Consider the following 14,883-nt stretch of genomic DNA (forward strand, 5'->3'; position numbering starts at 1 on the left):
AGGTCACTCACTAGGTTGTGTGTCTGTGTGTGTGTGTGTGTGTGTGTGTGTGTGTGTGTGTGTGTGTGTGTGTGTGTGTGTGTGTGTGTGTGTGCCTGTGTGTTAACACAGTGCAGCATGACTTGCACTTGCACAGCAGTCTCAGCAATGTGGAGTCCGTGATTGTTTTGCATGTCACAGTGAGGTCACTCCTGAAGAGTATGTATGACACTGGGTAGAGGTTGGCCTTATAGCCTATAAGTGTATGGTAGATGTTTGATGGCCTGGTATTCCCTGGTGGGGAACCTCTGTGATGTCCCCAGCTGCTGCATGTGCTGTGTGATATGAATGATGAATGGAGGATTAAGCACATTAATGGTCCTCATTTGGGGGAACATGAAACATCAGGATCAGGGGGTCAACGCATGCTGTAATGCCAGTATGTTGACAATACCCACACACATAATACTGTATTGATAGATGGCAGGGGTATGATGTGGGTGTTAGCAGTGGATAGTGTTAGCAAAAGTGGATGTACAGGGTCTGTACATAATGGTGGCCAATGTATGCGATCCTGCAATGTGTTCCCCTGTTCATGTCTTTTAGGTGGGTTGTGCCACAGAGAGAACCTGCCATTCTCAGACACCGAGACTGCGACAATCATCGATGCCCTCAGACTCCATCACAGGGTACTGTTGGGAAGAAGCTGGCAAAACCTGCAGGAATGCACTGCCCTGTGGACAGAACTGGTAGTGACAGTCAACAATGTGGGACACTGGGACATGACCTACGAACAGGTCCAACACCGTGCCACCGACCCGGTACGCAATGCATGGCAAAGGGCTATAGCTGTGGCCAGGGACTGTGCTGGCACAGGTGGTGGCTTGCTACTCAAGCACCACTCACAGCCACTGAGGAGTTCCTCTCAAACCTTGGTGTTGACACCGCCTCCCCGGAAACCATCACTACATATGTTGTGGAGGTGGGTGACACAGAGTCAACAGCTGAGGAGTGTCCAGGTAAGGCTCCAGTGGGCATCACGTCAATACTGTAGCATTCATAATGGCAGCCTTTGCATACCTGGATGCATATGTCAGGTCAAACTCCATTTGTGGGTGGGGTTTTGTAATGCACACAAGTGCACAACTATTGTGAATGTCAGCAATTTGGGTAGTATCACAGCTTGTATTATACATGTTCATAATTGCACATAGTATCATGTACCAATGCCACATATGTGTGTGCTAACAATACCTCTCCCCCACAACTACATATGTCTCTCTAGTGTGGCTGGGGAACAGCAACCTGAAGCTGGTGAGTGTGGAACTGTCTTGTTGTGGCTCACCAATACCCTAGGCATGTTGAGGGCAGCCAATTTTCCAACTGTTATGCTTAGCCATATTGCAATATGTGCATGTTCACTTGTGGTGGGGTTAACTGCAGTGCATCACATTGGTCATCACGGGAACCTATTCGCAGAAGTTGTAACATATTGGCATATACTGTTGTATAGGTGTTGCCACTGTGCTATACAGGAGTACATTAGTATTGTGTACATGGGTGCACTGTGTGTTAGGTGAAGCTCCATCACATACTCCCAGTCCTCACGTATCTCAAAGGACTATAGTAGTAGCAACTTTAACTGGATGTAGCTGCATTGCATGTTGTTGATGGCCCGTCCAGAGTGTGTCTGTTATGGTTTGATTGTGTGTTGTGCATGTCATCATTCAGAAGGTGTGGTCTGTATAATGCCTTTGTGCCACCTCACCTGTATCTGTGTGTGTGTGTGTGTGTGTGTGTGTGTGTGTGTGTGTGTGTGTGTGTGTGTGTGTGTTTGTGTGTGTGTGTGTATGGATCAGCAGACATTATAGTGCAGGTAGTAATTTACATATGTTGTCTTCCCCTTACAGGTGAACATGGGAGTTGGGGTCTCTCCCCCCTCACAACCTGATGTCAGTGTCTTATCAGACTCTGATGATGATGGTGGTCATAGTAAGGCACAGATGGGATTGTTGGGGGCTGAATCTGTACCATTGGTTGACATCCCACTTCCACTCACAATGTCCCCTCACACAGTCAGTATGCCCACACATCCCCTGTCCCAAGCAGCCACAGATACTGGACAGTTGGAGGGTGGTAGCATTGAGCAGGCTAGTGTGGTGACTATAGCATCTGTGAGTGTAGACACTAGCCATAGCAAGAGAGCTGGTGAGGTCCCACACAGGCAGATTGACAGGGGTGCTCAAAGGAGGACTGCTGCCTATCCAGCCCCTGTCAGAGGTGTCATAGCAGGTGTCATCCAATACATGTTTTGGTCTGTCATGGAGGCACAGGCATGTTGTAAACAGTACACCAGATGGATGCTCAGTGGCATGGGTGCAACACTTCCTGCCATGTGTGATGACCTCTACAGCATTGGTGATGCCGTACATTTTAATGATGTCATGGATAGATAATGGAGTGAGACATTTTCAGTGCTCAACTGTGCAATGTTTGTGCTTGAACATGTGGTGGGAGTAGGGTGTTGGACACATGGATGTAGGTCAGCAACATCAGCTGAGAGCCCATGTGGCCATGCACATTCACACTCCATAGTGGCAGTATCACCAGCACTACAGAAGGGAGGGTGCTGTTCACACTACAACGTAGCAGGCCATGGGCACTTGATCCTGGCCATTCCTGTGAGGGACATGGATCCAGCAGACAGCAGTCACCATCAGGAAGTAGTACTGCATCTGGCCTTGGGCCTGGTGGTGTCAGTGACACTCCTGGCAGAACCAGTTCCCATGTCCATTGTTGGAGACAGTGAACTGTACATCCTGCCATGTATGGTCCACAGCTGTCCAACATACTCACATGTAGGGCTAGTACATGGCTTGACTGTATGCATACACACACACTCACACATCACTATCACATGCAGGTCACCACCAGACACCCAGCTCCTTTCTATGACCCAGCTGAACACCACCCCTCCAGACACACACACATGATGTCATCTGTATGGCTCAGCCTAGGCCTTTGGCAACCCCGCACCACACTCTGCCCATGTGATGATACCTGTGCCACATCCCTGTTATTCATACCATCGATGCATGGACATGCTAATATGTGTCTGATGCACAGGGTGAATATATGCCAGTGTGTGGTATAGTAATTTTATGCCATGTAAGGTGCTGTCTACTGGCAATTGTCATGGGTACACATCGAACTGTATTTACCTTTCTGCCATGATGCATTATTGCTGTTAGTACTGTTGACTGACGGTTGTCTCACATACCTTATTCTGTTTCTATTCCAGGTGTCTGTGTGTGTACAGCCTGCTGAGCTGCTGCATTACCAAAGCAGAGTATGGCAGAGTGGAAACACAGTGACCTTTTCATCGCCAAGGTACGGCTGTATATGTACATGCTTACTAGGTAAGTATGAGTGCAACAGTGTGTGAGGGACAATGAGGACAGACAGTGTAACTTTGCATGCATACCCCTTGACACAGCCAGCTAGCCTTCATACATGTCACCTGGGTGTTATGAAGGACCACAGGTTCATAGATACAGAGGAGGTTACCAGAGTACTGGTCCTGGGTCCCTCACAAGCCTAGCCATTACTTTATCCCCAACAGTATCATCAATCAGAACCTGATACCCCTGCCATTGCTGGACACAGGTTGAACCCCAGGGACATTTTTTTTTTTCTAATCCACTCAACCTTGATGCAGTTGATGAGGGTATGCATGGTACTGTGTTTGACATATTTGGGGAGTGTAGTCCTGACACAGGGCAGCATCTGGGAGCCAAACCTGATTCTCCAGCATATGATTTTGCTATCTCATATGCGAGTCAGGCCTCTTGTGCCAGCAATGCACACAGAGTTATACTCTCATACATGGGGCAGCTATTGAAGGGCAGAGCAAAACATTGCCATCTAGGCATACCACAGACACCTATGGACAACATGACTGGTGACCAGTGGGGCAGTACTGATTACAGGCTATCTGCGTGGAACAGGTGTTGAGGGCCATGGCTGACCTTTGTGGGTGTTAACATAGACTTACAGTTTCTGCAGATGTCTGCATAGGTGCACAGCAGATCGACCATGTTGCTAATGTATTGTTGTACTGACTGAGGACTATTCAGAGGTAATGTCCACCTTTTGTCTGGATGGAGTCCCTTTAGCTATGTGGTGAACCACATACAAGTGATTCCTGACCACTGCCACTACTTGTTGTGCGAATGCAACATTGCTGCCATCCTGAGTACCCAAATCTGTTATCACAGTTTGTGTGTTTATGGGGTTGGTGACACTGTTGTTTGCATTCAGCTTGAGGCCAGGACCTTGACACTATTCCATACCCACTGTATGGCCCATTGCAGTGTGTTAGCAGTTTGTGGCTCAATGACAGACTGCACAGTTTTTACAGTTGATACAGCCTTAAGCTGTACCTACATATGTGGGTGGTGGCAGTTAGCATTCATGCCTATATACATGTGGGTAATTGGGGGGAAGCATGTAGTTATAGGGCCTTCACATGTCTACATATTGCACATACATAGGTGACACAGATAGTTGTTGCCACCTTATCAAATGTGGGCTGTGGGACACATCTTGTAGTAACGTGACAATTGGCAGGAAATACCATACCCATGGCAAGTGTAACATACAGGACTTCTTCTGGTTTGCTACTATGACACCTGAGTTGTGTAACATTACCTGAGCTTACACTGTTTGTCATAACATTATGGTTCTTTTGATGTGCAATAACTGATCTACCCAATTAGTAGACAACTGTATGAAATGTTTGTTGTCCTACACTCTCGGGACCTCTTTATTCTTTCAGTTGTTATCACAGGTCGCACCCTGCCAGACATGGACTGCAACCTGCAGGGTTGTACAGATAGTGGCCATACCTGTGACCTCTACATATGTCTGCAGATTGTCCAGATGTTTGACACAAATTTTACCTCCATTTGTCATAACATTGTGGTTTTCTGGCAAACTGTTTGAAAATCATAACAGATTAACATTACAGATTAATGACGGATATTGTCATGTAACAACACATACCCTTTAGAAAGTGCATTCAAATGCACAACCTGTTCTGGTACCTACTTTCCATGTGTGTCACAGCAACCTGTGAAGGTTGTGCTCAATGTTTGGTCTTTGCCCCACTTTTCCATTTGACTTTCACCAGATGTCTTTTTGTGAGGGGTTGAGAGGTATGCTGGTGTCCATAACAAAGTTAGACTGCTGCAAGGGGATGTGCACACACACACACACACACACACACACACACACACACACACACACACACACACACACACACACACACACACACACACACACTCATGACCTGCCCTTGCTGATAGTAGAACCTCTACCTGCCTAGTTTTTCAAACAATACTGCTATATACATAACACATGCACCACAGAGCTACTATAGTCTTGCAGTGTCTGCCACTACTATTCAAGTGGGTGACAATTGCAGGGGCTGTTAGGATTGCCAATGGGGGATTCACAGGCACTTTTATCATGGTGGAGCCATCTGAAAAACACACACATTGCTGCATGGGGACACGCACTGAAATACACATACACACAGAGTTGACACTTTTCTGATTAAAAGACCTACCTATCTAGTTATGTACAATACAGACTGACATGAGTATTGCATGTGCCACAGTGCCTTTGTGTTAGCAAATGTGTAACTGTGCTTGTAAGGTGGATGGCATCTGTTAGGGCAGTGACTAGGTTGGCAATGGGGGAGTTAACAAGGTGGAACAGGCCCAAAAAATGGTATAATCATTGCATACACACAGGCAAGACAGCCACAGGGGATATGCATACAGAAACACATACACTCACAGTTGACAACTGTCAGATTAGAACCCCCTACCTATCTACTTGTATGTACTATAGGGCTACGTACATATTGTATGCGCCATGGAGATTATATGCCAGGGACATAACTCACAACCTCCTACACCCATTAATTTTGGGAATGCCTTTATGGATGGTGGAATAAACCAACCAAAATAGTGACTGTTCTCAAATATTGCTCTTACAAACCTGGACAAGTGATAGGGTAACAGACTTTGCATCAGCATGACGTTTCAGACGGGTATGACGTCTGAAGCTGACATGTCTGTAACCACAGCAACTGTCATGTATTTGCCAATGATTTGTCATAAAACCCCATTGTTAGGAGACACGGAGCACATATATGTTGCAAACATCTGGACATTCTGCATACATCTATACAGATGAGTGGTATGACCGGTAGCATTTAACATGGTGCATGTAAGGTGGATGACATCAACAGGCTCTTTAAAGTAATGCCATGGGGAGGGGGGCAACATGCCTTAAAATTATATAACCAATCCACACAAGGGATAGTTGGCTGTATTGAGATTCAAACCCCTACCTACCTACTTGTATGTACTATAGTGATGTCTACTTATCGCATGCCCCACAGAGCTTATATGCATAGAACATGTCCAACAATGGATTTAAGGTTGATGACATGATCAGGCCCTGTAAAGTAATGCAATGCGGGGGGAGCACCAGGGTGGAACAAGCCTCAAAATAGTATAACCAACACACATAGGGGGTATGGGTCTCTCACACACACAGTCACACACAGTTGCTAGTGCTGACATTAGAACCCCCTACATATCTAGTTATTTGTGCTACAGTGCTATGCAGCTACTGCACGTGTCACAGAGCTTACAGGGCTGAGGAGTGTCCAAAGGTACTTCTAAGGTGAATGACATCAGCAGGCTTTGTAAAGTACTGCAATGGGGGGCACCAGGATGGAACAGTCCTCAAAATGGTATAACCAACACACACATGGTATATGGGTTTCACACACATGCAAACAGTCACACACAGTTGCCAGTGCTGAGATTAGAACTCCTACCTGTTTACTTACTTGTACTGTAATGCTACATATCTACCCCACATGCCACAGAGCTTATAGGGCTGACAACTGTCCAAATGTATTTCTAAGGTGAATGACATCAGCAGGCCTTGTAAAGTACTGCAATGGGGGGGGGCACCAGGGTAGAACACGCCTCAAAATGGTATAACCAACACACACAGGGAATATGGTTCTTACACAAACCCACACACACACACACACACACACACACACACACACACACACACACACACACACACACACACACACACACACACACACACACACACACACACACACACACACACACTCATACACACAGTTGCCAGTGCTAAGGTTAAAACCTCTACCTATCTAGTTATTTGTACCATAGTGCTATGTAGTTATCGCACATGCCACAGAGCTTATAGGGTTGGAATGTGTCCAAAGGTACTTCTAAGGTGAATGATATCAGCACGCCTTGTAAAGTAATGCTATGGGAAGTGCACTGGGTGGGAAAGGCCTCAAAACACATTAACCTACAAACACACACAGTTGCCAGTGCTGAGATTAGAACCCCTACTTATCTAGTTATTTCTACTATAGTGCTATGTAGTTACTGTGTGCACCACGGAGCTTATAGGGATGGAGAGTGTCCAAAGGTACTTCTAAGGTTGATGACATCAGCAAGCCTTGTAAAGTAGGGCAGTTTTGAAGTTTACTGGCTGGAAAAGGCCTCAAAATACTTTAACCTACAAACACACACACAAGGCAAGTGAGGTGAGATTACAACCCCTACCTGTCTACTATTACACAATAGAGGTCATCTTCTTACTAGCATGTGCCAGTGGTGCCTATTGGTGTGCAACTGTTTGCATGACGGCATCACTCTATGGCTTTCAGGGTGTCTCTCTTTCTCTCTCTGTCTGTCTGTCTGCCTATCTGTCTGTCATTCTCTCTCTCTCTCTCTCTCTATCCATCTCTGTCTGTCTCTCCTTCCCCCCTGTCTCTGCCTGTCTATAATTGATATATTTGTATATGTTACCTATATATATATATATATATATATATATATATATATATATATATATGCTTATCACACTCAGATGCAGATATGTTACATATGTGCCACCTCCAGATAGCTGTGGGTAATCCTGTCTGAAGGGGGTGGTGAGACACAGTTAAGGTGAACATAGCTGTCTGTATGCAAAGACATATCTGGACAACAGAGTTGTATAGTCAGATGTGGGTTTATACATGAGCTATAATTCTCTAAGTGTAGGAGCATGCCCAGTAAGACCTTCAATAGTAAGAGTTGGACTCCATTCCAAAAGTAGCTGTAGTCCAGTCCAGGATTTTGTGTGCTAAAGCTGAATGGCTGATGTAGCTGTGTAAACAGTCCAGCACCTCAGTGAGATACTGTGAGGAATCTCCTGGCTGTGTGTTATCCTTATTAACTGAGTCATATCCTGGTGTGGGTACAGTGTGCATTGGACTGAGCACAGTTTTCCATAATATGTGTGGTATATTCTACATAACACTGTGATTTCCTGGTATGTGAGTGGCAGATCAGTATAGAGGAATGTGATGATAGAGCACTGACAGGCATTTGTTTATTGACTCCATATACTGCAGGGAACTATGTTACAGCAGAAATTGTTTTAGTGTAAACTTTCTATGTTTGTCGGGCCAGTGATTTCCCTCCCCCTTATATGTGTCTCTTAGCCCTTCTGTAGTGCAGTCACAGCCTTTGTCCACAGTTGCTGCTGTTATGTATTTGTAGTTATGGTGTGAGTGGGGTAGAAGTTATAACATCACACACAGGGTTACAGACCTCACACCTCTGACTGTACCTGTTTAGCGGGCTGTCCATCATTGTGCCCCATAGATCTGCTGTGGTCCTTAGACAGTTTGTATTGCGCTGTTATTGTAAGGCTACAGGTTGCCCATAGCTGTCAGACTGTTACAGATGGACATCTGGACAGGCCCATATATAACAGACACAGGCCCAGACATGGTGGCAGGCTCTTAATATTGCTCTTCCAAATGTACACAGGTGGTGGAACAGTTTTGTATTAGCTTGCAATTACTTTTGGCGATGACATCTGCATCTCTACTGTCTGTCATTGGTGTTTTCACATCAACTTTACTGGTTTGCCAATAGTTTGTCAGGCAAATGCAATGTTATGCAGATAACGAAGATAGTACACTCGCCACCACAAGAAATGGTCCCAAAAACTGCAGTCCAATCCACTTATTGTTGAAAACACTTTATTCGAATTAAAACAGATGTAAACGCCTGAACGCCTTATAGTCAAGAACACCCACTGCGTTTTCGTCAACTTCTTTGACTTCCTCAGAAACAATATTCACAATCAATAGAATCACAAACAATAGAAACAATATAAACAATCAATTGTTTCTGAGGAAGTCAAAGAAGTTGACGAAAACGCAGTGGGTGTTCTTGACTATAAGGCGTTCAGGCATTTACATCTGTTTTAATTCGAATAAAGTGTTTTCAACAATAAGTGGATTGGACTGCAGTTTTTGGGACCATTTCTTGTGGTGGCGAGTGTACTATCTTCGTTATCTGCTTGGCGTTTTTGAATTCTAAGTACTGTTGCAGTTCCTGTTTTGTTTCAAATGCAATGTTATGACAAGCAGAACAGATATATGAGGCATATGTGCGGACACTCTGTGAGACCCAGTCATTCCGCGAGTATGGATGGTGCCCACTTACTTGTTGTCAGTACTGACACAGTGACGTGGCAGCCTTTATATCCTGGCACTCGAATAACTTGTCACAACTTCCTGTTGTAGTAGGCACTGTGTAGGTTACTCAGACCTGTGTACTGTCCATATGTGTGCCCCCCCTGTCCCTCCATTGTCCAGCTTTCTTGCAGTAACAAATATTGAGTTCTGGACAGTGTGTTCAACTCCTACTGTAGGTGTAGCTGACATGCAAAATAGTTAGCATGGCCAGTCTGGAAGCATAGACCCTGTCAACCACAGGACTGTACTTAGACCACTAAGCGACAACAGCCAACAGTAAGTGCTGTCTACTTCCTGACAGTATTAACCATGCACAGACATAGCACATTGATCCCTGCATATTGTGGACATGGAACAAGTTAGCAAGTTGATTGGGATACCTGTGGGAATGTGTGGTCTGCTATTACTCTACAAGCAAAAATGTTACTGCATTTCTATGAGAACACGGGTGTGTTGGGGGGGGGTATACATTTCAATTGTACAAATTACCACAGACTGTCCAGATGTTTGCTTCATATTTCAGGTCCATTTATCACAGTATTGTGGTTGTCTTGGAAAATACTGACATATCATTACAGATTGGATTTAAAAGGTAATGACAGATATTTGAGTTTTTGATCTCTTACCCTTCATAGACTTAATGCAACAGCAAGACCTGTTCTAATATCACTGTCTACATTTGTCAGAGCAATATTTCATTACTGTCCGTATTTGGGGGCCTTTGCCACACATTTCTTTATGGCTTTGTACAGATGACTTGCTGTGAGAGGCTGAGAGGTGTGTATGGGGCTCCAACATTGACATCCATGCATGTGACCTATGACCCTGCAGTTTCTTAGTCTTCCACATATACTGCAGTGGGTTGTGGCGCCTTGGGGACTACTGCATATTCTGTGGCTGCCAGTACTTGGTGAACATTTTCTGTTGTCCCACATAGCTGTCAGTTGTCTGCTGCTATCCTAGTAGCCCACCCCATTCCCTTGCAAGCATGCAGCAATACCATGGTTATGCTACTACAATCTACTACTCCATTCATTTGTTGCTAAGAAGAGTAGCTTACCTTGTGCCTGCAGCAGTTGGGAGGAGGGTGCTTCAGAGCTGACTCTGTCGGATGCACACAGTACACAGCCTATACATGGTAAGGTACAGGTAGTGTGATACATATCGCATCCCTTTTACTGTGTGTGTGTAAGTTGGAGTGAAGTGTCAGTCCCTGGGCCCCTACGGTGTCAGTGTATGTGTTATGCATTGCCTCTTTGCCAAGGCCAGGGCATACTTGGCATGCCTACATCTGCTTACAGGGACAGGCTGAGGGGATTCGTCCTCCAAGTCCCACTGTGCCTGTGATGATCTTGGCAATGGTGGGAGGTTGTGTCCTCCCTTCCCTGTGATGTTCCTGCTGCAGCTGTTTCCACAGGATGATATTATGTAACATGGCAGAAGCTATGAACATGTGTGCACATGTGGCTGGAGAGTACTGCAGGACTCCATCAGATATGTCAAAGCAGCAGAACCGTGACTTGAGTATCCCAAACACACACTCTATGATGTTTCTAGTTTGTGCATATGCCTCATTATGGCATTCTTCATTGGGTGTGTGTGAATTTCTGATGGATGTCATCATCCACAATTCCAGTGCATAACCAGCATCCCCTACTAGATGGCCATATGGGATGGCCCCCCTAGCAAATGCCTGGTACAGCTGTGAGGCATGCCAGATGTGAGAGTCATGAAAACTGCCAGGGCTGCCAGCACACACATTGATGATAATGCCCTGGGCAATGCACATGACCTGGCAGTTGATGGAGTGATAGCCTTTGTGGTTGACGGAGACTTTACCTCCTCACTGGGGGGTGATTTGATGTGCACATGAGTGTAGTCTATGGCACACAGTACCTCTGGTTAGTGTGCTACACAGTGGAAATGATGCATATTGATGGCCCTCTCCTCAGGGCTGTTGGGGAAATAAATATACTCACTGGCATGTGTTAGCATGACATCCAGGAACTGGTGGAGTACCCTGGATGCAGATGCCTGTGAGATCCCTATGATGTTCCCAGTAGGTCTTTGGAAAGTACCTGTAGCTAGTATTCTTTAGGATACACATACCTTTTTTTCCACTGGGATGGGTCCCCCTCTGTTGGTGCTGGGTCTGAGGTGAGGCTGGCAGAGCTCAGTGAGTTGCTGTAGTATGTCCACCCTGTAGTGCTCTATCTCCAGCTCATGTAGCCCCTGAAAGGTTAACCTGGGTCTGAACACTCTTCTCCTCCTCAGTCTGGGCCAGCTGTCAGCATCATCCTCATCACCGCCCTCAGTCTGTAGCATGTAGACATGTAGTAGAGCAGCAGCAGCCCCTATAATTTTGTCAGTTAAAATTCCCAAGTGTGTACTCCAATGGTGCAGAGTATGTGGGGAAATCAAATTGAAGGGTGTCTGGATACTTTATACTAGTGTGCTGCAGATGCAGCCTGTGTGATTGTCTGACTATGATATATTCCGCCTGCCAGCTACATTATTGAGGGGTTTGAATGGCCCACTGTGAGTGGCAGAGTCCTTACTAGTCATTTATAGTTGATTGCCTTTTGCCTGCTATTTCTTTTTATTTTTTCAATTTCCTCCAGTTTTAAGCCAAGCGGCATTCCATGCAAACCCATGGAGCTAGTGTAAACACTGCTGAGCAGAAAGGGACCCTCCCCTGTACGTGACCATGTTCAGAATTTCTCTAACCAGCTAAGCACAGCTTAGCAGCCTCAGACACACACACCCCTACTTAGCTGTACTTAGCTGAGTACAAACAGAAGCCACTGAGCTCCAATGTGCTTACACAAAGCATGACACACCCTATTTTCATGTCAGCTACCTCTTCTGCCTACACCACCACGTTGTAGCCCCTACATGGTTAGGTACCTGCAGACATGGTGGCCCATTTTGCTATTCAGTAAACTTAGCTTATTTGCATACACCTAATTGTGTATACCCTAGTTACAGCACTACACAAGCGCCCATGTCCTTAGCAACCACTATAACCTGCCATTGTATGAGTCTGCACATTGGCCTGTATAATGGGGAAATTCATTTTAACTTTAATACTCTCCTTTTCTTTTCTTTCAGCTGCTCCCATTAGGGGTCGCCACAGTGGATCAACTGTTTCCATTTCTTCCTGTCCTCTGCATCTTTTACTGTCACACCAGCCACCTGCATGTCCTCTCTCACCACATCCATAAACGTTATCTTAGGCCTTCCTCTTTTCCTGTTACCTGGCAGCTTCATCCTTAGCATCTTTTTCCCAATATACTCTGCATCCCTCCTCAGAACATGTCCAAACCAATGTAATCTTGCCTCTCTGGCTTTGTCTCCAAACCTTCCAACCTGGGCTGACCCTCTAATATACTTATTCCTAATCCTGTCCATCCTTGTCACACCCAGTGAAAATCTTAACATCTTCAACTCTGCCATGTCAAGCTCTGACTCCTGCCTTTTTGTCAATGCCACTGTCTCCAACCCATATAACATAGCTGGTCTCACTACCCTCTTGTAGATTTTCCCTTTCACTCTTACTGGTAATCGTCTGTCACAAATCACTCCTGACACTCTTCTCTACACACTCCATCCTGCCTGTACTCTCTTCTTCACCTCTCTTCCACACTCACCATTACTGTAAACTGTTGATCCCAAGTATTTAAACTCATCCACCTTTGCCACCTCTACTCCCTGCATCCTCACCATTCCTCTATCCTCCCTCTCATTCACACACACATATTCTGTCTTAGTCCTGCTGACCTTCATTCCTCTTCTCTCTAAAGCATATCTCCACCTCTCCAGGGTCTCCTCCACCTGTTCCCTACTCTCACTACAGATCACAATGTCATCTGCAAACATCATAGTCCACGGGGACTCCTGTCTGATCTCATCTGTCAACCTGTTCATCACCATTGCAAATAAGAAAGGGCTCAGAGCTGATCCTTGATGAAATCCCACCTCCACCTTGAACACATCCATCACTCCCACCGCAGACCTCACCAATGTCACACTACCCTTGTACATATCCTGTACCACTCTTACATACTTCTCTAACACTCCAGACTTCCTCATACAATACCACAACTCCTCTCTAGGCACCCTGTCATATGCTTTCTCTAAGTCCACAAAGACACAATTCAACTCCTTCTGACCTTCTCTGTACTTCTCCATCAACACTCTCAGAGCAAACATGGCATCTGTAGTGCTCTTTCCCAGCATGAAACCATACTGCTGATCACTAATCATCACCTCCCTTCTTAACCTAGCTTCCACTACTCCTTCCCATAACTTCATGCTGTGACTGATCAATTTAATCCCTCTGTAGTTACTGCAGCTCTGCACATCACCCTTATTCTTAAAAATTGGTACCAAAACACTTTTTCTCCATTCCTTTGGCATCCTCTCACTTTCCAAGATTTCATTAAACAATCTAGTTAAAAACTCCACTGCCATTTCACCTAAACAGATCCATGCTTTTACAGGTATGTCATCTGGACCAATGCCTTTCCATTCTTCATCCTCTTCATAGCTATCCTTACTTCCTCCTTGCTAATCCACTGCACTTCATGATTCACTGTGCGCATCATCCAACCTTCTCTCCCTCTCATTCTCTTCATTCATCAGCCCCTGAAAGTACTCTTTCCATCTGCTCAACACACTCTCCTCACTTGTGAGTACATTTTCCTCATTATCCTTTATCACCCTTACCTGCTGCACATCTTTACTAGCTTGGTCCCTCTGTCTAGCCAATTGGTACAGGTCCTTTTCTCCCTCCTTAGTGCCCAGCCTTTCATACAACTCTTCATACGCCTTATCCTTAGCCTTCGCCACCTCTCTCTTTGCCATGCATCTCATCTCCTTATACTCTTGTCTACTTTCTTCATCTCTTTGACAATTCCACTTCTTCTTCGCCAACCTTTTTCTCTGTATACTCTCCTGTACTTCTTCATTCCACCACAAATTCTCCATGTCCTCCTCCCTCTTTCCAGATGTCACACCAAGCACCTTTCTAGCCATCTCTCTTACTAGCGCTGCTGTAGTTACCCAGCTATTCGGTAACACTTCACTGCCACCCAGTACCTGTCTTAACTCTTCCCTGAACTCTACTTCACAATTACCCTTTTTCAATTTCCACCATTTGATCCTTGGTGCTGCCCTCACATGCATCCTCCTCTTCTTGATCACCAATGTCATCCTACAAACCACCATCCTATGCT

General features: G+C 45.4%; 1 protein-coding gene across 1 annotated transcript in view; it reads right to left on the bottom strand.

Moving 5' to 3' along the window:
• LOC122805018 (acetylcholinesterase collagenic tail peptide-like) overlaps positions 1 to 14,883 on the bottom strand; it is a 951,363-nt gene that overhangs the window by 467,781 nt on the left and 468,699 nt on the right. The gene's annotated exons all lie outside the window — the stretch shown is intronic.

The sequence above is a fragment of the Protopterus annectens genome, chromosome 6.part0 (genome assembly GCF_019279795.1).
Source record: "Protopterus annectens isolate FY-2018-M chromosome 6.part0, PAN1.0, whole genome shotgun sequence".
NCBI lineage: Eukaryota > Metazoa > Chordata > Ceratodontiformes > Protopteridae > Protopterus > Protopterus annectens.